The 22,721-nt window shown below is 37.9% G+C and overlaps 1 pseudogene; it reads right to left on the bottom strand.

Annotated features, from left to right (window-relative positions):
* Nucleotides 1-16,545: 16,545 nt before the first annotated feature.
* On the bottom strand, nucleotides 16,546-17,312 carry LOC113831794 (annotated as a pseudogene).
* Between the last annotated feature and the right edge of the window lie 5,409 nt (nucleotides 17,313-22,721).

The following is a 22,721-nucleotide window of genomic DNA, read 5'->3' as shown; positions in this document are numbered from 1 at the left end:
ATACATCTACAACCAATTCCTATTCCTTCAACTCAAAGAAGATGATGAGAATGGGTGGCCAGATTGTAAGAGTCAGAGAAACCTGGACAACTGCTGCAAACGACAGGGAAACTGCACCCAGGCACCTCAACTATATGCTTGCCTCAACAATATCCGCACACAAGTCATTTTGAAAACATTTTCTTAAACATGTTTATAAAAACTTACTTTCTCTACATTTCAAATTCAGGTAGCCACTCTCCCTCTTCTCAATTTTTTTCTAAAAGAACCCTGGCTGGCTTCAGCTATTTCTTGTAATCAAATGGTGAATGATTTAGCATTTATCTGTGGGACCCACAAGTGGGGATGCTTGTAATATCTCGGGTGATAATCTCATAGCTAATATTGCTTAACCTACATGATTTTAAAGTATGTTAACATGTAAAAAGCCTCATGTTAATGACATAGTTTCATGCAAACTTAATGGAAACAAGATGTTACAGTGATTAGCTTCTTCCCTTCAGTTTCAGTTTTGAGCCTGTTGTTTGTTACCAAACAGAACTTTCTGTGTTTGGCTCTCCTTTTATGAAATATTTTAACTCAGTGAGGGGTGTTTTTTTGTCCCTGTCTTTGCCCATATTTACTCTTTAGATTTCTAGAACAAGAAGAATAATCCCCGCCTCCAAATTCGTTACCATTCTTCGAGGCTCCTGTTCAGAGTTGTTTGTGTTTTTCTTACCAAATATCCTCAGCTGCCCTATCTTGAGGATGTATGTACTGACCCTTCTGAGGTTTTGGGTATCATGGCACCATAAAACTAGAAGTGGCCAATGAACTGTAGGTGGAAATGTTGCTTCAAGATTCATGAGTCCCCTTTGCTTTAGAAACTTTGAGAGAAAAGTCTGTGAGAAATGTGGTAACCAGCAGTCTGTAAGTGCAGTGATGCTGAAAAGTCAACCAAAATAAGGAAGACAACAAGAAAGGAAAAATGAAAACCTGTGGCATGAAACATTTTTTTTTTTCAATCTGACTGCTGCAGTTACTGAACTGTATTGCTATGGTAGCATCCCGAGGACACTGGCATAATCCATAGGGTTGACTCTGATCCTATTCTTTCTATGCTAGTAAAAGAAACAAGTGTTTGTGTGCTGGGGCACATGGAGCCTCTATGTATTCCACAAAACATGTTATATAAGCAACTGCATGATAAGTGTAATGAAAAGGTCAATCACTGAGGCAGATGGCTTAGTTGGTGGATATGTTTTATGTTTAAAAATGAAAATACAAGCCATTTACCAAAATCATTTCTGCCATGAATCCCTTTCTTTTTGTAATAGTTTCATTCTTAGACATTGTCTAATGTACAGAACTCAGTAACTGAACCACAACAATGTGTTTGTGTTTCCATCTTCTTGCATTAACCAAAATGATTATTATAAAACCTAAAGTGCCAGAAAGAAAGTGCCACAAAGTGCCACAAAGAAAGTGCCAGAAAATATATTGGTAATGTTGCCCAAGTCACACCCCAACCACAAAAATTCAGTTTCTGGACCTGAATTAGGAAAAGTTCATTGTTAGGATGATGATAGTGGCTTAATAAGTATTTTGTAAAATGTGACTAAGTGACTAATATTATTGGAACAATATTGAAGATTTTAGATTTTGACAGAGGGAACACACAAAAACACAATAAGTAGGTTTTCCATTTTTTTGCTATGAATGAATCAGAAACAATTTTTTTATATGAAAGTCAGGTACCTGCCAGAAACTAACAACAACCTTTCATAATGGACATTTTTCCAGTGACACTGTCAAATCCCCCATAAATAAAACGAATGTCAAGTCAGCAGAGAATTAATATCTACTTATTTTTTAAAATCACGAGTAAAACGGCATCTGAGGTCTTATAGACATTCAAACACCTTCAGGAAATTTGAACTCAAACCAAAGAGCCTGATAGTCATTGAGTCTCCATCTGGCCTGGAACACATGCACACAAATTGCACTCTGAATCACAGCAGTGGAGGAAAACCCTGGTCTCAAATGATTGAACTTTCTACTATTCATCTTAACCACAAAAGTTTTGGCAACTTGAAATATCAGTGACTTGGGGTGATCTGGTCATGCAGCTCCCATTGTTGCCAGAAACCACAATGTTGACTGCAAGGAAGTGCCTCTCAGGTGCAGAATGACTTTAAACTAAATTGTCCAGAAGAAACTCAAACCCTTAGGAAACTTTAGGAGCCACACTTGAAAATATCTTTGCTGGGTCTGATGGGTCTTGCTTGGGTTTCAGTTTCTCCAATATTTAATTACTCACATTGTGCTGTCATTAATCTGGATGTGTTAAACATATATTTTAATATTTTTTTCTTGAAAACCGAAGTATCATTGCCATTTTCCAATTCTTGCTGGCACATGCAATATATTCTTTTAACATATATTCTCAGAATAAAGTAAATGGATTGGTTAGATTTCATTGGGGTGAGTTAACAAATAGATTTGAGGAAAATGTATATTAAGTGCATGTAATTAATTAATAACACTTATGATTCTTTTATTGTGTAAGGCATGCATTACTAACATTCACCATCCCTTTTAATATTTAAAGTAGCCTTGTTGTTGCCAAGATAGTATAGAAAGGAAAGCTAAGCCTTAAGGAGGGTTCTCTCTGTCTAAGGTTGCACATTTTGGAAGCAGGCAGAAGATTCAAGCTCAGCCTTAACTCTTAACCATGATCCTGCTGTCTTCTGAGATATCACTCCCTTTTTACTCATATGAGCGTGCTCTTTTCTCTTCTTATTTTCATTAACCATCTGAGAATTTTGATAATGCACTTTGACCATCCAGACTCCTCTTCTTTACATACTAAACTTTATGTCCTTTTGAAGAAAAAAACAAGCTCGGCATAGGTGGTGTACACCTTTAATCCCAGCACTGTGGAGGCAGAGGCAGTCTGATCTCTGTGAGTTTGAGGCCAGGCTGGTCTACAGAGCGATTTCCAGGACAGGTTACAAAGCTACAGAGAAACTCTGAGTAAAAAAAAGAAATAAAACAAACACCCATCAAGTTGATGCTGCTCATATAGTATTGCAAGTGTGATCTTCTACTGGAAGATGGTTGACCAATAATGAGCCTCATCCCTAAAGAAAAACAGACTTTCCTCATCCCAGCAGCGATCAGCGGTCAGTAGCTCCTTATCTGGGAATGTAACCTTGTGTTCACCCCCTTTTCCATGCTGGGATTTTGTCTGCCTTGAGCTTTTTTTCTACCTGTATTGTTCACAGAACACATTTCTTTTTTATTTTCTTTTTTTCAGTTCTGGAAATATATAAGCAAGATATATATATATAATATATATATATATATATATATATATATATGATTTTTAACACATACATAGTACCTTCTGAAAGAATCATCTTTCTACCTTTGAAAATTATCCTGGTTTCTGTTGGGAAAGAGTGGTAGCCAGCATAGTGCCTGCATAGAGACCCCTAGAACTACACGACCAAAACTGAATCCTAGGCTTTCCATTTCATAGACATGGACCACGGATGTCTCATGTCAGTCCTAGTCCCTGCTTCATTTCAGTATCACAGAGTTTTGTTGGAGACGTTGGATGGCTAAATATTTGTAAAAACTCAAACAATGTCTAGCAGATAACACACAAATTCAAGCGTTATTGTTAGGATTAGGCATGTTCACAGTTATCAAATTAATATGCTGAGGTCAATAATAGCTTACAAATATGCTATCCCAGCTGAGCCTCCCAAATGTCACAGATCTTTTCAGGAGGGTAAGTGCAGTGACAATGAACTTGTTGCAGATGTGATTCAGAGAGGTCCTAGTTCTGAGCAGGACACAATGAGAAAGTGATGGTGCATGCTACCGACTAATAAACTTCTAACTCAAGCTCTGACCTCGTTTTCCCCATATCAAATGAAATGCATGCTCACGACACAATCCTCCCACTCTGAGCTTTATCTTACATTTCAGCAACTCTTTGGGGCATCTCAGTTGATACTGTTCAAATTTCCTGAGGGCCAAATAGCACTAATATCTGCATTTCCCCTTCATTCCCTCTGTAACATTTCGGGGCTTTCTTCACTGAAGAGGCACTTCCAGATTTGGGGTGGAAATTGAAACTGTGGAGCAGCCCTGAGGGCAGCAAGGCCAGGAGCATAGGAGGACTCATTAATCAGACCCAGAACTGCCACCAGTGAGGACTCTGGGAAGTGGAGCACATTCTTTCCACAGGCTGGATGTGGAAGGGCTTGGCCTCTCCCTTTTCTCTTTCCTGTGGTGCCTCAAAAAATGTGCAAGCTCTGGCTCCTTGCCAGGGGCGCGATTTCTTTGTTCAAGAGAAAGTGTAAAGTATTTTCACGTTAAATGAAGGACTCTAAGCATCTCCAGGAATCTGTCCTTTGAGGGCTTGTTAAAATTCAACAAAGAGCAATTTATACTTAAAAGAGAGCCTCTTCTTCCTTTTCTGGCTTGCCTTGAGGGTTTTCAGTTGTTTCTGCAACAGCACTTAATTCTGCCTCCTTCCTTCTTGTAGAATGCCAAATTTACTTCTTTCTTTCAAGCACCAATGTCTTATATTTAGTCTCATCTGTGTTTTTGCTATTCATATTCCAAAGCACACAATTGATTTTAATTGATGGATCCAAATATCAGCTTTTAATTTTCAAAATCACAGGACATTTAGCTAGAAGTTTGGCTTTTCTGATTGTCTATTTGGAATTGTGTCAGCTGTTATTTCAGAATTGTCCTAATTATGCATTTGATTTTGTACCTTCACATACATATAAGAAAGTGATAGATATTATTGTTGGATAGTTCACACTTAGTAAGCAAATAACGCTTAAGTGAGGTTGTACCCCTCCTTTTTCTACCTGGTTAACCTACCTGGGATAAGATCAATTTTATGTGCATGACTGGTCAGTTTGTGCACTGCATAAAAGAATGCCAACAATGACATTCATATGTTTTCATAATCAGAAAAGCTTGTTGATCACAACTTTCTTGAGAGTTTGAAGTAAAATATCCAACAGTAAACTGAAAGAAACATTCATCAAAATCTATCAGCATCCATTCACCCATCTTTCTATTCATCCATCCATCCATCCATCCATCCATCCATCCATCCATCCATCCATCCACCCATGTCTGTTTTTGCTCCTTTTTGTCTGGCTTCTTAGTTCTCTGACCTCCTCAGCTCTGAAATGATCACTTTTCATCTGTGTGAGATAACCAGCCTGCATCAACAGCTCTCAGCTTCTTCAAATATCTCAGCTGTAGAAATTTTCTCCACAAACTATGTTTTGCCTTTCTTACCCATGTCTCCTAATATCACAGAGGTCAGAAGTCAATTGATATAATGCCTTTCATTGTTCCTGACCATACCTTTATATCCCTTTATTTACTCACCTGGAATTTCATGATTCATTATTGTAATAACTCTCTTTGAGGTATGTCTGTCTTCCAGAATTTCCTTCCTGGTTAAATTGTGATTAAATCCACCTTGCTTCCAACTCCATATTTGCTTCCATTCGGAAAAAGTGGCTGTAGAAAACACAGCCACAATGATTGTCTTTCTTTAAATTTATGAGCCCCAGTTTCAATTGGGCTCTTAATATTGGGCTCTGAAGTCATATAATATTTCCCTGTCTATTCCTTTATCAGCACTCCCTGAAAAATATTTCCTAATTTTCAGCCTTCCTCACACTTCTATTTTTTCTCCTAAACTCTAACATGTGGTGATGACCTTGCTTATAAGCAAAATAAAGACAATCAGAAAGAGCTTCCTTAAATACTTAGTTTAATATAATGACTATTGACCTGTATGGTTGTACTACTTGGACAAAGACTGTCTTTAGGGTGTTCCTATCCACAGACAAGCCCTCCATTTGGCAGAATGATTGCTTTTTCTTCCTCTAAACATATCCCCATGTCTCTTGTATCATTTTTCTCCTGTTCTACTAGATCATTTATATCGACCTACAGGCATACTTTTATTTCTCCCATGTGAAAAGGGAGTTTATTGGCTCTATCCCTGCCAGTTACCACTGATTTTCTGGTCTTTTACAGAAGAACCATTAAAATCACTGTCTAAATTAACTATGCCCAATTCTACTGATATCTTCAGTAGATTTTTGAATCTTAACCCTTTAATAATTAGGTTTCTGAACACCCCACTCTATCCAATGGACTACATTGTGCTATACTCCATGGTTAGTTCTTATTTACCATCTCACTTGATCCAGAATTGAAATTTGATACTGCTCCTGAATTGTTCCTCCCTGATAGTCTCCTATAGCTTCTGGAATAACACGCTTTGCAGTTTAAATGGTTTATTTATTTCTCTTTTTTTACCTTACTGGCTAATACTTCTTGGCTTGGAGGAAGCTGTTAACCTCCCAGACCACAAATCCCCAGAACACCCCAAACTTCAGCTCTGGGACTATCTTCTTTCTACACTTACTATTTTGGCAGTCTTATATTGTTTGTGATTTCAAAAGGTACCTTTTTATACAAAACTCCAAGGTGAATATCTCTTATGTGGATCTTTCCACTTTACATTTTTCTATTTTGATATACCATGGGCACCTGATACTTAGCAAGTTTAAAAGTATGCTCCAAGTCCTATATTTCTCCCCAAACCTACTCCTCGGAAGTCTCCATTTTCTTGCTTAATGGTACTCCAATCTTTCCTTAGGCCAAAATTTCTGGACCCTTTCTCATGACCTGTTTCCAATTAGTTACAATGTCTGGTCATCCAAAGGTACAAATTTAATACAACCAATCTGTTCTTTTTCTTGTGGCTGTTTGTTCTATCGTAGTCCTTTTTATCTTTTACCTGATATTCTCATTTGGTCTTTGGAATACCAAGAGTTCATTTTCAATAGCAGGCTTGTACATGTCATTCATAGGCAAGAACTCTCCAATGGTCACTCATAGTTTTCAATGTAGCAATGAACATTTTTGCATTGGTCCACATAGTCTAGTTTGCTTGTGATGTAGTGACTGTCTCCTATTAGCTGCTTTCTTTGTACCTCCTTGGCAACTTGGCTATTCTTCTCATACTGCACATGTTATCTGCCTTCCCAGCATTTGAATATGAACAATGCTCTATGATAGAACAATGCTCTATCATAAATCTATGACTACATTGTGTGTGTCTTAATAGATGTGTTAATTTTTTCTCAGTGAAATATTTTCTGGCTATTATACTTGAAATCCCATATCTTTATTGTAATATAACAAATAAAGGTTTCCTGAAGATTAGAGAGCAGAGCCAAGCCACTAGTTAGGCACATACCTGTACTGCTAGTTACCCATAGAAGAGAGACAGTGGTGGCCACAGATTTAATTTCAGGACTCAGGAGACAGAGGCAGATGATCTCTCTGAATTCAAGGCCACCCTGAGCCATGTGAGAGTGAAACAGTCTAAAACAGAAACAGAGCACACACCTTTGATCCCAGCACTTGGGATGATGTTACGGTAAATCTTTCCACCAAAAGCCGCCTGAGCCCTACCGTCACGTGGGCGGTCTCTGCCAGCAGCCTGCCCAAGTTAGGCCCAAATGAATACACAGAAACTTGTATTAGGTACAATGCTGCTTGGCCAATGACTAGGACTTCTCATCTGATAGCTCAGTCTTAACTATCATAAATCTATATATTTATAAGACTTATCTTATGGGACGCCTTATTGGCATCCCTCATTGCCGGTGGATCACATTGTGCCGCTGGAGCAGGAGCGGAGGGGAAAAGAGGGACCCTTCCTGTTTCTCCTTGGCTTAAATATGAGTCTCCTTGCTATGTTACTTCCTGCCTGGATCAGCACTTCTCTACTCCATTTCCCAGAATCCTCTTTGATTTCTAGTCCTGTCTAACTTCCTGTCTCATTGGCCAAACAGTATTTTATTTAACAGTCAATAAGATAAACATATATAGTACATTCCCCATCAGGATTTCACTACTTTAATCCAAGCACTAGAGAGGAATATAAGGCAGAAGCTCAGTGAAGAACAGTCTGAGGATGGTGAAGAGCATTGCAGTCTGCAGTCACTCTGAGGCCAGGATCTCCCCTCTTTGGTCTGAGCCTTGGTAGAGGTAAGAACTCTCTAGTGGCTTGCTTATTTGATTTTCTGATCTTCAGATTGAACCCCAATATTGGTCTCTGGTATTTTATTATTCATGCTACAATTTATTTCGATAGTCCTCTCTTTAGTTTTTCCTATAATACCTATCAGTGTCCTCCTTACTAAAATTTTTGCTTGATTGTCTTATCTAATATAGGTAAGTAATTATAGATAAGTATCTTTCTCTTGGTGGATATATGCTCCTTTCTGTATTCTTAAGAGTGACACATACTTAGAATTTAACAAATATCTTTTTAATGAATTGCAAGTTGACTGAATGAGTGCAACTGTCATCCTGATTTTCAAGTGGCCAAAGTTGTTATTAACATATCAGGCATCAGGGGGGAAGCGAAAGGAGAACCATCTCTAAAGGTTTCAATAGGATGGCATTGAAATAAAGATTCTACCTGAGAATAATGACAGTATATTCAGAGCCCAAAACATATAAAAAACATGCCAGATTCTTTACTGTATTTATATTGGTTTTCAAAAGAGCTCATGGAATGTTGAAACCTGATGCATACCACATCTCACCTGTGGGACACCAATTTACAGAGAAGAAAAAAAATTACCAGGCTCCTACAGAAATAATAACAGAGAGAAATGATCTGAAAAATCTAAGTTAGCACTTTAACTAATTTTATGACATTTTTTCATGATTAGAATTGTACAACCTAACATTTATGGCCAAAATGAATTGCCCCATGAGTTGAAGATCTGTATGAAAAGATGCAGATTTTGCACTACAATGCAGGGCAACTCCATTAGTTCTTCTAAGGTCTTTTTACAGTTATTGGTGATTTACTTACCTGGGCTGTTTTTGTGTCTCATTGTTAATCAACCTATGTTTCTGCTTCCTACCCCTTTAGTAACTTCTCTGTTACTTTAGAGTGCTCTATCTTTCTTTCAGTGAATGAAAAGCAACTAGAGACAGCTTGAAGAATTCCAAGTGCTGTCAGAAAACTCAGACGGAATTTGCAGAAGGCAGAAAAGGGAAGTGGGAAAGAGCAGACACATGAGTTCATGGGCCTGGCTTTTTATCCTACCTACTCTGGGGGCCACATCAGTGGCCTTGCTTTCATGCCAGAAGCAGTGCAAGACATTGTTAGAATATGGAGTACTGAAGAAAAGGGGCAATGGACCCCATCTGTGCAGCCACATTAACTACAAGTCCAGAACCTGTTTTACAGCTGAGGCACAAAGACTTCATTAATACATGTGGTTAGTTCCTTTTCTATACATACTGTAGATTCATTGTGTCTGCTCCTCCTAGATGGAGCTAATGCAGACATACAATATTTCGTTGTCTTTTGCTGTTGCAGTTCCTTTCTTGCCAGATGCAGCAAACCCCTTCCTAAGCCACTCTGTCTGTACTGCTCTGCACATTGACACCCATCAGCTTGCAAGTGAGCAGGGCTGTCAGCACTGGATATTTTCTCCTCCATTGTCACTGGTCTAATGACATCCTCTGGTTTATGTGCTTTTCTCTCCAACACTGCTGTAAGCTAGAATAACTCACTCAGTCTGGGTGTTAGGTGCCTCTCCTATAATTCATGCCAACTGAAGGAAATCCCCAGACTTAAGGACAAATGGTGCAGCATATGTATTGAATATGGGGCAGTCTCCATGTGTAAATGTTCCATTTAATGTAATAAAACTAAACATCTCACTGTGTATGCTGCTTTTTGCAGATAAAGAAGTAATTAGGATGGGATGCCCCATACAATAGGGCCATTGTCCTAAAATCACCTTGGAAGTAAAAGAGACCTGACTAGATTTAGACTGATTTCAGGTTCTAACTTATTATGGAAGTTTAATAATTGATAGTTATTTATGACATAAACAAAAGTGGTGACTGAATCATAATATTAGTTGCTCTCTTGGCAATATTCTTTTAGATAACACGACTTTATCCTATCTGGGTATCAGGTTTTGATTGAAAGGTTATACTAATATCAGCATGAAAACAACATTCATATTTTTATCAAGCAATTGGGTTAAACACATAGTGTCCAAAAACACAGTTTGCTTGATTTTTATAACCTTGTTAGATTTTTGTTTTGGTAGCTAGAGCTTACTGTAGCTTCCACAAAAGACCAGTCTTTAAAAATTTCTGCAACTTTTCTGTCTTAGTTGGGTCATGCCATGAGAATCAGAGAAGATCTTCAAGTTGTCTATATACTTGCATTTCTTTAAACTTTGCTCCTTTTTGGCCTTCCATAATGGTAATTTAAAAAGTTTCGTTGAGTTTGTAAGAAAGAGTTTTACTATATAGCCAAGTCAGTTCTCAGACCCTAAGTCCCCCTGTTTCACCTTTCTGGGTGTTGAAATAGACAACTATACCCAGGTCACTTACTGATGATTTTATAAGTGAGATGCTTGTTTAATCCCAGGAACAGAACAATTCTTGGTTGTTACACTTATCTTGATAATGGTTAGTGAATGATAGGATATAATTGAATCATTGAGCCATAGGCCACTTTTGCAATAGTGCTAACTCTTGGTAGAAACCACCAAATAGCAATATGATGATTATATTGTATAAACCAATTAACAATGAGGGGACAATGAAAATAATATTTACTATTTAAGTAAGGTTAAATGAATTTTGAGTACAGAGACTTGTAGAAAAGCATATGTGCATCATGATTTTGAATTTAAAGATTTCTTATATTTTTGGTTGTGAGCCTAGCCTTTAATGGCTGAGTCATCTCTCCAGTCCAAATTTAAAGATTTTCTTATTTTTTCTTTCTTTTTAGTTAACATATTCTCTTTATTGATTCTTTGGCAATTTCACCTTAATTATGCTCACCTCCCTGTCCCCCTTCCACTCCTGCAGTTCCCCCTAAAGAAAATTTAGAAAATAAATCAGTCTAAACCAAAACAAAGCTAGCAAGCAAATAAACAAAACCAAAAATAGATCAACCCCTCAAAAACCGTCTTTACTTCTCTAACACCTTGTTCTGGTGGCATTGGGAGTGACACATCATGTAGTAAATATGCCATTTCCAAGCAGCTTTCCTAGCAAATGTTCATTGCAATGAGTCACTGGTATGGTTCATGGCCTGACCCTGATGACTTGGGCATATGACAGCTGACTCTGCCTCCTTGCTCAAAGCAGGGAGGGGAGCAGTGGCTGGACTAACCAGTTCAGCATGGCCTTGGGTTAGCTTACCCTACATCTCCTTCATAGAAGACCTGTTGTAGCTGACTAGGAGATTGTTCCTTGGACAGGTACCCACACATTCTCCATGACTCGGGGTGGCAGTGGAATATCTCAGAGGAGTTTCAATGAAGGTCCAGTGATTTTCTTCTTAACTTGACTTACAATTTTGGTTGAATTGAGCATAAAGACAGATGAAGGCAGAGGGCAGAGTTCAGGGTTTTGTTTGTTTGTTTGTTTTTATACATTTCTGGAACTCCCATTTGATAACTTACCTCAGGTTTTTAAAACCAATTTTAGTTTTTCAAAAGAGAACTACTTAAGATAATAACCATGTTATCCCATGGAATAATTTTGTTCTTGTTAAAAACTCATTTTCTTGCTCTTGTTCCTTATGTCATAGAAATGTCAAAATTAATATTTATCGAAAACCTGATAAAGTATGTTCAGGTACTATGTGAATTAAGCAAGCTACCTCTTTATGTTAATAAATGTATAATTTTAAACAAATTATCTCAACAATTTTACTCTGATTGGTAAGGCAAACACAAAGAAACTAATTAGTCTTCTTGGATTTTGAGCTGGTTTTCCATGCTTTATGAAATTCCCTTAAAAAGTGTCATTGTTTTAATATGGATAAATGTATAGTACTTATTTGATATAGGAAACATATCTTAATTGATTTCTTTTGGTCAATAGATATCAATGGCAGCAGCTGCAAAGACAAAGCCAATTGTCTATCTTCAGCTTTTTAAACAAATGATGGCAGGTTCCCTTTCTCCTTATATGATACATGCAGCATACAGCAGAGTTAACATGATGCGCTTACTACAAATTTCCCTCTATAGCATTAACAGGAAGCCAATACTTTCTGGCTTCTCTTGAGTCTTGCTGTAAGCTACAGTGAATGCTATCACCCAATCCTTCTTGTCTCCCCAATCGGCCCCCTCACCCCAGCTTTGACTTAACACCTTCCTGTGACACTGGTGCTGTTTGAAAGCCATGTGGGGAAGCAGTCTATATTCTTAGATCACCATGAAGTAGAGCACTGCTCTGCAGAACCTCCCGACAGTCCTCAGATCATTGTAAATGGCAAACAACCTTTGTGCATGCAAATGCTGGCATTTCCCATAACTGCAGCACAGTTTAGCACATCTTTACTAGTGGAAGTGCTACTGCTTCTTACTTGTTACTGCCTTATTTATCTTCCAGTGAATTTGAAGTTGAGTAGAGTAACTCCTATAGTCTTGATCTAGTTAGTTTTAGTTTCTGATTCAACCTGAGGCAACTTAGGGTCATTTGAGAAAAGGGAGCCTCAAGTGAGAAAATGAGTCCACCTGACTGGCCTGTGTGGAAGTCTGCAGGATGTTGACTTGATTAATGACTGATCTTGGAAGGCCCAGACCATTGCTGGTGATGCCAACCCTTGGAAGGTGGCCGTAGAAGTATTAGAAAAAGAGCTCCACATGTAGAGCAATTTACGAAAGGTGGTAAACAGTATTCCCCCATTGTCTCTTCTTTTGGTCCTGCCTTCGGTTTCTGCCCTGACTGCCTTCTATGATAGACTGTAAGACAAAACAAACCCTTTCCCCCTTAAGTGGCATTTGGTCATGGTGTTTTTTTTTTTTTAATTACAGTAATAAAAAACAAACTAGAAGAAGACCTATGTATCCCTTAATTGTTAGGGCTCACTAATGTCAGCATATGTAGAAGAGTTGGATAATGATTTAATAAGAGGAGAATTGATGCTTCTAAATACTTACACAGAATTAAAAGTGTGCTTGCATGTATACAAATACTTAAGGAGAAGCAGTTTTTCAATTCAAGCACATTGATGTTTTCTAATATGTCAGAAGTAGTTTGTATCATTTAGTAGTCTGCTACTAAGGGAAAGTAACTTCAAAATTCTGATTTAGAGTAGTTTCATACCACATCCTTCTTTATGATTGCTCCTTAAAAATAAACTGCTCAGTGCAAAGAGTTGAGGTAGGAAGTTGTATGAGAATCTGACAGATATATTTTTCAGATATGTTACTTTTCTGATCTCCAAGCAGAGGTGTTGGCTCTGGCTCCAATTCCTCCTCCTTAGGTTTGTTTCCTGCGTTGAGAAGCCCTGGGACTGCTCTCCTTCCTTCAGGTGGGTAGTAGTGTTGCAGGGTGGTGTTCTTAGATCAAAATAATTTTGTAACTCCTTGTCTCACTCTGGCTTGCTGTACTAAGCTCTGTTCCACTTGTGGTTGGTGAGCCTAAAGCCTGGAGAAGTTCCTTTCCCACCTGAGTTGCCCACCTAGGGTGGAAACTTTAACTTAGCATTCAATTTCCTGGTCACTTGCCTGATTTTCCAGTTGTTTTTACCCTTCTCTGGTCTTCATTCATTTGAACCCAGCATGGTTTTCCCTCAGCTAACTTCTCTGTTGATCTAGGCATTAATATCATTGTCAGCACAGTTGTGTGAACAAGTTTTATTAGTTATTTTGGGCTGCTTTTGCCAGTAGGAAAACTAAGTCTATAAGAGCGATCAAATCCCTTAGAGGACCATTCATTTCATATTTGTCACTTGCCAGTTCCACTGAAGAGGATTTCAACTTACAGCTGGGAATGTTTACTGGTTTGTGACCGGAAGTATTACTAGAATGTCAATGAAAGCAGAGAAAAGCAAATTCACTTCACCCGCAATCTCATTATTCAGCAGCAAATGTAACTGAATTTGGGTGTCAGTTTGAGTTGTTGTCCCGTGGACAGTATGTTAGTTGTCTGCACAGCAGAACACCATGTCTTGAAACCTTGTTTTAAGCTGGGATTGCAGTATATGTTTAATTTCATGTTCAGCTTTTCAATTTACCATCAGGTTACAAAAACTTTCCAATTTACTCTTCTCATTAACAATTTTCATGCAGTCTGATTTCTGATGGCTAAATTCATTTGGTGGATGGATTGTGCTGTACATACACAAACCACTTGGTGTTTTTCTTAGGAATGAAGATTGAGTTTACATATGTACCAGTGTGTGTGTACGTAGGATTGACATTTTCTGGGTCAAAATGAAAAAAAAGTACGAAAACTCAATGGTCTTTCTTCACTACTGCTGCTTTTTTTTTAAAAAAAGTTTTAGCCATCAGCCAGGTTTTGGTGGTGCACACCTTTATTCCCAGCACTTGGGAGGCAGAGGCAGGCGGATCTCTGTGAGTTCGAGGCCAGCCTGGTCTACAAGAGTTAGTTCCAGGACAGCCTTCAAAGCCAGAAAGAAAACCTGTCTAAAAAAAAAAACAAAAAAAACAAAAAAAAAGTTTTAGCAATCATATTTCTTACCTTTTTGGCATTAATATTTACTCTGTTATATCATTGTTAACATTGAGATTAATTGGTTTTGAGAATGTATTTTAATTTCCTTAAGTAAATGTTATTAAATACTTTCTATGGTTTCTTGGCCATATAAAACTCTTCCCCAAAATAAGTTGTGCAACATTTTGTCCCTTCCTCTATTATATTTTATATAATTTCACTCAGCTTCTAAAAGCTGTCTGTCCAGCTCCTATATCTTAAAGATGTTATGGTTGTCTCATGTGTTTATGATTTTCTTTCCATCTTCCTACCTTAGTATGCTTTGCTTCATTTTGTCTATTTATTTGCTCAAGATATTCAGGTATTTATGCCACACAGCCCTCAAGAATTGAACTTTCAATAAATGAATGTTTACACTACATTTAAATATCTGAATGATACTTTAATTATTTAAAACATTCTTAATTAGTACCATTGGTGGGCTTTATTTTCTTGTTTTTTTCTTTATATAAATTTTCTTATTTATTCTGATATCAAATATTTTCCATTGATTTTCAGTTTTCATGGATGTTCTTGTTTTCAATAATTTCCCTAAGCAATTTTTATCTTTTGTGGAAGTGTTCATCCTCAAGACATGCTGTAAATTCTCTCCATTGTTCTGTATTTTAAAAATTCTGTATTCTACAGTCCTTGTGGTAGTATCATTCTCTGATTATTAATGACATATTCTTTTCTTCTTAATTTTTCATAAATTTATCTTTTCTTCCTCCAAAATTTTCTTTTTCTATGTGCTTCTTTCCCCGTGAGAAGCTTTGCTACAACACTTGCTTACTTAAGGGTCTTACTGAGTTTCAGACTGAAAGGCCTGGCAAACCTATGACAATTTCTCCACATGTGAATGGTAGCCATTGAGTGAGATTCACCCTAAGTTTTCTTGATTATGAATTGTTGGACCTCTTTCCCTATCAGTCATCCTTAGGCTGGCCAGATTTTCTATGGAAATATTGCTTCAATCTGTCCACATACTGCAACCTAGCTATAGCCTTCTATGGAACAGGCAGAGAAAATGGAACGGGAAGTTTCATTGTTCAGTGTTGCTGATGGGATTTAGATCTTCTTGAGTTGTTTTGTGCTTACCTGTACATCTGTTCTTCTTATCTTGCCCTAGTTTCCTTCAGTACAAATAGAACCCGTGCTTCACATTTACAGTCAATAAATGTATGTACATGCACTGCATGAGGGAATTGCAGCTGGAAAGGGTGCAGAACAGGACAAATGCAAGCAGATAATTGATACTTAGACAGATCTCTCTCAAATTTCCTTTCTCAGCTACCACCTCCCAAGGGCATCATTTCCTGAGCCCTCTGAAGAGTCCACAGTGCAGAGAAGGTAAGGCCTTCTAGTTTCTAATTTATGTGCCTTCCACAACCCAGTGTTGTGCTGTTGTGTGTCTGCTTCCACTTCTTATGTCCTGTTGCTTTAGAACATTTAAAATCATCTCTTTATTGGTCACTGTTACATTAGAATTCTAAAAGATTAGTATGGCCTGATACAAAGTTGTTTGATTTCAAGTGTTTCTTTTATTTTATAAATAAATGTTCACAAGCCATTAGAAGCATATATGGGGAATTTTTTAGAGTTAATCTTCATTTCCCTATGCAAGGTAATTGTTTTATATTTTTGGTTGTGATCATAGCCTTTAATGGCTGAGCCATCTCTCCAGCCCCACTAATTGTTTTATATATCCAGTTTACACTTTCTCCAAATGTCTTTTTTTTAGTGGGTGCAGTGAACTTTATTGATGGTATTCAAGAGAGTAGGTTTCCCTAAGCCCCTCTTATTCTGGGGGTCTTGGATGGAAACTGTGAGGGAGATGATCAGTGTAGGGGTTGTTGAACAGGGATTGCTCAGCAGCCAGGGCCTCTCTCTTGCTGAGTCCTTGCTGGGGGTAGATGGTCCAGGGTGGGCTTCTTATTCCTTGGAGGCCATGTAGGCTATGAGGTCCACCACCCTGTTGCTGTAGCAGAATTCATTGTCATACCAGGAAATGAGCTTTACAAAGTTGTCAGTGAGCACAATGCCAGCCCCAGCATCAAAGGTGGAAGAGTGGGAGTCACCGTTGAATTCGCAGGAGACAACCTGGTCCTCAGTGTAGCCCACGATGCCCTCAGTAGGCCCTCGGTTGCCTGCTTCCCCACCTTCTTGATGTCTTCATACTTGGCAGGTTTCTCCAGGCGACATGTCAGATCCATGATGGACACATTGGGGGTAGGAACACGGAAGGCCATGCCAGTCAGTTTGCCGTTCAGCTCTGGGATAATTTTGAGGGAGTTGTCGTACTTGTCATGGTTCACGCCCACATGAGGGCATCAGCAGAAGGGGCAGAGATAATGACCCTCTTTTGGCCCCACCCTTCAAGTGGGCCCCAGCCTTCTCCATGGTGGTGAAGATGCCAATAGACTCCACAACATACTCTGCGCCAGCATCACTCCATTTGATGTTGGCGGGATCTTGCTCCTGGAAGACAGTGACGGCCTTCCCATTGATGACAAGCTTCCCAGTCTCAGCCTTGACTCTGCCTTTGAACTTGCCATGGGTAGAGTCATACTGGAACATGTAGACCATGTAGTTGAGGTCAATGAATTGATGGCAACAATGTCCACTTTGCCAGAAGTGAAGGCAGCCCTGGCAACCAGGCGTACAATACAGCCAAATCTGTTCACCCGGACCTTCACCATTGCGTCTCGGGAACGAGGCTGGCACTGCATGAAAAGATGCGACTGTCTCCAGAACAGGGAGGAGCAGAGAGCCTCTCCAAATATCTTTTTAATTTATTCTTTAATCTAATTTTCTTTCACTGCAAATATACTTATGACACTTTCCAAACAGATATTTGACCCTATGTTAAATAATTAAATGTTTTAGGGGAACTATTTTGCTATTTAGGTCAATTGAAAACTTGAGAATGATATTTTCTTGTTTTCCCCCCACATTTAATTGTGTTAGTTTGTCAATGCTAATAGAGAACAATGTGTGGTCCACTATGTCTAAATTTAAGACTGTCTACTTGTTGACCATTTTTACAGATTAAAGGCATGTTTTTCTGTTCTAGGGACATTTTATCTCTGAACTCAGAATTTTATACCCTTGAAACAAAAGACTCTTTTGGCTTCATCATAAAATCCTCTGGGGTCTCCTTAGACGTTTACAGACATGTTCACAAAGCCTTCCTAGTGAATTTGTTTTTCTCCTTTGGCATGTATGTCTCCTCTGATAACTCAATAGGTAGCTTACTATTTCTTTGAAAGGAAAAGAGAAACAAGTTAATATGATATCTGGTCATATGATTCCAGACAAAAATAGGATTCCCTCAAACTTTTATATCTTACAATAAACAATTTACTTATATTCACATTATTGGGATTTAAATTAAAATATTTTTATCAGTATGAAAGTCAAATTGAGATGCAGGTTCAATCTTTTTTGTTGTTCTTTTGTTTTGTTTTTCAGGGCCCATTTTAGTAATCTGTCAATCAACTTCTGGGTTGAGGTTTTCTGATGCCCCAAAGCCCAGAGGAGCAATTTAAACATGAGTCCTGTATTTTTTTGATTTAACCATCCTCTTGTTCTCTATTTAGATATTAAATATTAAAGATAGTTTTCTATGGATAGGAAAGAAGGACCAGGACACTTAGTTTGGACCTTGCAACTTACAGGGCTTTATTAAACACTGCAATAAAAGGTATTATGGAAGCCAAAGTTTCTCATCCTGAATGTCTGTCCTTTAGCTAGATTCCTTGTGAATGGCCATGCTTGGCAGTACTGTCTTGCAAACAGTGTTCACATGTGGTGTCAGCTGTGTGAGCTAGGGAAACAGTGCAGCCACAGTGGGAGGCGATTAGCCAAAACAAATTGGGATAGAGACAGACACTGTGAGACTGAAGGGCTCTTGTTCAACTTGAAGTTGAATGAGAACTGCCTGGGACAAAACCAGAGCTTGAGACAAATTAAGAAAATAAAATATTTGCAAATTTACTCTTGGAATAATAGGAGACTTCGAGGTCTGGCTTATAACCAGAGCCTGGAGTTGGTGAATCTTTTGTCTAAATGAAAAAGTTATTGCAAATTTAACAAATATGTATAAGTCAAATTCAAAGAGAGAATATTATTCATTCTTAAACTTCTAGTTTTCTGAGAACAGAGGATACAATTTTCTAGTATCATAATTTTAATTATATTCATTGCAGAGCTTTTATTTTTCAACTTTCAAATTGTTTGACAATTAAACTTAGAGTACTCATAAGCAGTCTATAAAGAAAACTAGCCATGTTTTGTCAGAAAATAAGTATAAAACAATTACTGTACAACTAAATATGTACTTTAATGTACCCATGTGTAACTGATATTATTATAATTATCTCACATAATCATGTGTGTTTCATTTAAATCCTTATGAAGAATAACCTGCCACTTTGTGTTGTTATCTATTGCCACTGATATTTATTATATTACTCACACTTCTTTAACAGTCTTTGCGATGTACTAACATTATAAACAAATGATAAATTTGAAGTCTCCTAAAATGATAATTTCAACTAGGTTGAAGTTAGACAATTACTAAAAGTTTTCTTCCCTTCCATTGTATAGAATTGTGGTTGGTGCAGTCATTAACCCTAAACAAAATCAGATATCCCAGCTGACTTATAAAATGATGTGTATCATTTTTATGTTTTCTTACTCTTGTCTATCTGCTTGAACTTGGATATGGTGAAAACACAATCAGAAGGTGATTGCATAAATGGTGATTGCAATTTATTTATTGCTATGTTCATTTAGTAGAAGAATAGTAGGTTTTGTCCTAGGGCCTCTTAGATCCTTGGCTTTATTAGTAGTGTCAGTTATGGGTTCAATTTTTTGGGGGGAGATTTTCAAGACAGGGTTTCTCTGTGACTTTGGAGGCTGTCATGGAACTATGTCTTATAGACCAGGCTGGTCTCGAACTCGAACTCACAGAGATCCACCTGGCATGAGTTCCTCCTGAGTGCTGGGATTAAAGGCATAGGCCACCACCACCAGGTGCATGGGTTCCAGTTTTTATACTGAGCCTTACATTTAATGAAAAAATGAACATTACATGCACATAAGCATATACATATACAAATGCATACCTCATGTACTGAGCAATTAGCTTGGCAGCTAGGGCCAATATCCCCGGCCCTTACCTAATGCAGTTCCCACTCTGCTATAGTGCCATGGAATGTCTGAGAAGGAGGTAGAAAAAGATAAAATGAGGTGTCGGTAGCTCAATTACCTTTCTGAAGATGGAAGATGAATATTCTTTCTAGCCTTTTCCAGCCCTTTGGTCACTGCTTACAGCTTCTGCCATTCCTTGGCATCTTACTTAAGGTTTCTACTGCTGTGATGAAACACCATGAAGAGAAAGCAAGTTGGGGATGAAAGGGTTTATTCAACTTAGACTTCCTTGGTCATCAATGAATTAAGTCAGTGCAGGGACTCAAACAGGAAGGGATCCTGGAGGCAGGAGCTGATGCTGAGGCAATGGAGGGGTGCTGCTTTCTGGCTTGCTCAGCACTATTTCTCCTAGAACCCAGGGCCACCAGCCCAGGGATGGCACAACCCACTATGAGCCAGGCACTCTACCATCAATCATTAATTGAGAGAATGCCTTATAGCTGGATCTTGTGGGGGCATTTTCTCAATTGAGGTTTCCTCTTTTCAGATGACTCTAGCTTGTATCAAGTTGACGTAAAACTAGCCAGGACAGTGACATTTATGTTTGATGTATTACATATGAAAATTTCATTACATATAAATGAATGAGTGCATGTGTGTGTGTGTGAGAGAGAGACAGAGCAAGAGGGAGATGGGGAGGGAGAGAGACAGAGACAGACTCCCATATATATTTGTTGAGTCTTAGTATTTCTTCACATGAGTGCAAGCTAAATAATTATATAATACTGAGTACTGAGACTGAGTTTCTGTACAGTGAAAAAGATAATAATTACTCCTTCCTGTTTGAAGAAGTGCAAATATTTTAAGAAAATTATTGAGATACTTCCTGTTGCAAAGTGGTTCTTAGAGATTTGGAAGACTTACCCACTTGCATTCATGTTTTCAGAAGTAATTCATAGAACAATTCAATTGCAGAACTTAGTATTTTTCCTTGAACAACATCCCTCTCTCTTCTTGTAGATGAACTCCTACAAGATTTCCTATTATATACAATATATTTTATAGGTAGGTGAGTGGCATCAGTTTTTAAAACAATGGAAATGTCAACCTGAATGCTACTTGATAGACAAGAAGTTATCTAAAAAATGTTATTGCTATACTGATGTTACATGTGGGAAATGAGAATTCCATTAGATTTAAACAAATATAATATACTAAATATGCTATAATCTTAGACAAAACATAAAATTTGAAATGGAACTTAAGGTTAAACACAGATACAAACAGGGAAGAATTCTCCAAGATGTGTATATGTGTGAACAGATTCATGTATAACAGATGTGTATCATATACAAATGAGGTTTATAAAGTCTCTCTTAATCTTTAAACATGATTCTCTACATCATATAGATGACATAAGATGTTAGGAGAAAAATCATTTCAAACTCTAATAATTCAACAGTCATTATTGGTTTCGTAAATTACCTTTTATACTGTATTTTTGTTATGAGTATGTTTTGGTCATTAATATGAGTTGCCATGAAATGTAGTGATGATATTTTCTTTTAAATTATATTATAAAACTTAAAACTACATGTACAAAATCATCCATTATAATTAGCCGAGAGACACGATGTCTTACTGAGGGTTTTTATTCCTGTGGTAAATACCACATGGTGTTTTGAATGAGAATGGCACTGGTATATTTAATGCTTGGTTCATAATTGGTGGAACTGTTTAGGGAAAGATTAGGAGGTGAGACCTTAATGACAGAGTTGTGTCTGTCACTGAGGATGAGCTTTGAGGTTTCAAAAGCCCATGGTGGGTGCAGTCTCACTCTCTCTGCCTTTTTGTTATTGTTTTGACATGTAAGCTCTCAGTTCCTGTTTCAGTGCCATATTGCACACCATGATGATGGTCATGGACTCAGCAAGTCCTCACTTAAATGTTTTCTTATGATTTTCCTTGGTAATGGTGTCTCTTCACAGAAATTGAAAAGTAACTGTGATACACAATGATCAAAACAGCTTGGGGAGGAAAGGGTTTATTTTGCTTATGTGCTTATTTCTGTGTAGTAGTTCCTTATCAAAGGAGTCAGGGTTGGAGATCTTGACTAGAATCTGGAGGCAGGTACTGTTACAGAAGCAGGGAGAAATGATGATTCCTGACTTGGTCTTCATGGCTTCCTAAGCATGCTTTCTTATAGTACCCAAGACCACTAGACCTGAGATGGTACTTCCCACTGTGATCTGGATTCTACCATGTCATTGTCAATCAAAAAATTGGACTGAAGTCTTGCCCATAGTACAATCTGATGGAAAATTATTCTGAATCCAGCAGCTGCTGCCTGTAATGCCCAAGGTCTGACCAAGAGTTTATTCGACATGAAATATGCTAGCAGTCAGCAACAAAGGATTTAGTACTGTTGGCAAGAATTAGGACTGGACTTCAGATTCTAGAACAGTTCTCTAGGCTTACAACCCAGTTGTGAAACCTCTGTCCCCAAAATATTTTACATTACAGTTCTTAACAGTAGCAAAATGACAGTTATGATGCAGCTAATGAAATAATTTTGTGGTTGCGGGCTATCACAACCTGAAGAACTGTATTAAAGGCATGCAGCATTAATAAGGTTGAGAACCACTGCTCTAGAGGAATGCAGATAAAGCAAACAAGGCCAAACATGCTTGAAGGAACTAAAGAATTCAGCCAGAGATGGACTACCTCTAAAAGAGCAGACCCTGTCAACCTAAGACTGCTGTGGAACCCAAAGTCCAAGTCTTAAGCCTCATGGAATAATTTATAAGCTATAATTTATGATCCCAAAGCACAAAATAGGCACAGAGATTTGAAAGACTCATATTTAACCATTCTGTAAGTAAAGGCAGGTCTTATCTATGACCTCAGAGCACAATTAAGACCCTTAGATATAACACTATGCACAGCAGCACCTA

This window comes from Cricetulus griseus, chromosome 5 (genome assembly GCF_003668045.3).
Source record: "Cricetulus griseus strain 17A/GY chromosome 5, alternate assembly CriGri-PICRH-1.0, whole genome shotgun sequence".
NCBI classification, from domain to species: domain Eukaryota; kingdom Metazoa; phylum Chordata; class Mammalia; order Rodentia; family Cricetidae; genus Cricetulus; species Cricetulus griseus.
This window is presented reverse-complemented; position numbering and strand designations above follow the sequence as displayed.